This window comes from Bison bison, unplaced genomic scaffold (genome assembly GCF_000754665.1).
Source record: "Bison bison bison isolate TAMUID 2011002044 unplaced genomic scaffold, Bison_UMD1.0 scf7180017864270, whole genome shotgun sequence".
NCBI lineage: Eukaryota > Metazoa > Chordata > Mammalia > Artiodactyla > Bovidae > Bison > Bison bison.
This window is the reverse complement of record NW_011494842.1, coordinates 1244844-1247215: the sequence shown is the minus strand read 5'-3', so window position 1 is coordinate 1247215 and position 2372 is coordinate 1244844.

Genomic DNA, 2372 nt, shown 5'->3' with positions numbered 1-2372 from the left:
CCCAGAGGCTGGCCTGGAGAAAAACTCAGTCTAATCAAGCCTAGCAGCCCCACAGGGCCACCTGCCCACCAGTCAATCCCAGACGAGCCCCCAAAATTCTGTTGCCAGAACTCAGCCTCTGTTCACTGGTGCCAAAGAGAAACATAGAGAGTTTTGGGTGCAGTAGAAAAGGGTAGCTTTTATTGCTTTGCCAGGCAAAAGGGGCCACAGTGAGCTAAGGCCCTCAAGACTGTGTTGAACCATCCTTCCCCCGCCCCACCGTGGGAGAGGTAGTGAGAAGTTTCAGTGTTTAAGGAGAAGGAAGTGATCAGCTCAAGGACAGTTCTTGGATTGGTTGGCACCAAGGTGAAGTTTCAAGCATCTCCAATTTTGTTTCAACCAGTTCACGATCTATGTTCTTGTGGTCAGCAATTTTTATCTGGGGATGGGGGGTGCTGCTTCCTGTAAAAACAATCTAGGAATATGTGTCAGGTCTTTATATCCTTCAGGGAACTGGGAGTTTGGTAACTGTGCTATGTGGCAGAATTATAGTCTAAATTGTTACCAGTTCCTTAGCCCAACAGCTATTCTTTGTTTCTACATCTTCACATTTCCCAATCACTAACTCTTGAGTCAGCATTTTGCTTCAAAAGGCAAGGACACAGGGGTTTGTACAGTTTCAAGGGTAGGGGTGAGTCCAGAGGTCAGGCTGGAGGGGTGGCTTAGGTGTTTTGCCCACCCAAGTGGTGCTGTGTGCAGGGGGCATGTACAGTATCCTGCTTTTGCTCTGGGCTCTTCAGAAGTAACAGTTGAATTTCTTGGTCTCCTTTGTTCAGAATTTGCCCTACCTGTGCTTGCATTTTTAGTCCCATTTAGTTTCTCTGTATTCTGTTGCTATAAGAGAAGCACGTCGAGCTGCAAGCACTGCAGCACTGCAACAAAGGGTCCCAGCCTGTCCCATTCTTATGTTGGTAAAAGTGAAACTGTTGGTGGCTCAGTTCCTTCTGTCAGACTCTTTGTGACCTCATTGACTTAGCCAGCTAAGCTCTTCTATCCATTGGAATTCTCCAAACAAGAATACTGGGGTGGGTAGCCATCCCCTCCTCCTGGGGATCTTCAGAACCCAGGGATGGAACCCAGGTATCCTGCATTGCAGGCAGGTTCTTTAAGTTCTGAGCCAAGTACATGCCAAAGTTTAACCATTCCATTCCCAGTCAATAGACATTTAGATGTTTTCCAATTTCTGCTGTTACAAATTTGTGGTAAATAAATTTTGCGTGACGGTTTTCCTACAGATTAAATTATGTCCTCACTATAAATCCTTGCAATGAAAAGGATTGAAGAGTTATGGTCATACTTGGGCTCTTGTTTTCCAAATTTTACCCATTAACTCCTACCTACAGTTAAAGTAAATTTTCCACTGAACTCTCAGAAGCACGTTAGAAGAATTCTAAATATAAGTTTTGCATAGACATTTAAAAATTTTAGAAATATTTACTTCACATACAACTTTTGGGAAACACAGCAAGCAGGTCTCTCATTTTCAACTTGCTTCTACAAATTCTCAAACTTACGATGTATAAAAGCAATTGAACTCATAAAGTCATGGTGGAAATGTGGGAAGTACAGAATTAAGCAATAATTACTGCCTGTAACAGGTAACAGATGTTGGGCATGCATGCAGACAGGCAACAAAAGCGTCTAAGAATTTTCCAACTTAAACTCTTTTCAAAACCTTCGAGTAGGTATTTTTGGTAAGGCAGTAAGTGAAAAAAATGAGAACACATATCTGAACATAAGTGGACTATTTTACAGGTTTTTTTGAGTGTGAACACTGGAAAACAGTCAACTATTCTATTTCACTAACCTACTACCTGAGAACATCTTTAAAAGTTCGATATAGTATCACTGGTCTAGGGCCCAAAAATACAGTTGGCTGGACCTCGGGTCCTAGACGTACTGAATCAGGGTTCTCCAGCCTTGCCAGGTTTCTTCAGGTCAACCCTAGCCTTCCTCCTCAGGTGCGTCAATACAGGCTCTGAGTGGCGGCTGACATGGCGAACAGGTGAGGAGGGTAAGACTGCCTCAGATTTCTATTCTGATCTTCAGCTCAGTTCAGTTTAGAGATTCTGATCTTAGTCTTCAGCTAAACAGCCAGATTTCCGACCCGTCGAAGAAAAAAGCACTAATAAATTAGTGCTGCATTAACACTCAGCCTTGAAGGTTAAGATTTATCAGTGAGCTTCGCTTCCACAACAACACAGAACCCACGCCTACGCCCTCCTCTCCATCCTCGTCCCCCTCCTTCCCTGTGAAACAGGACGCAGCCAGTCCTCCGCCCGGCGAGCGACAGTGACGTCAACCTCAAGAAGCGCAGGAGGGGTCTTTTCCCC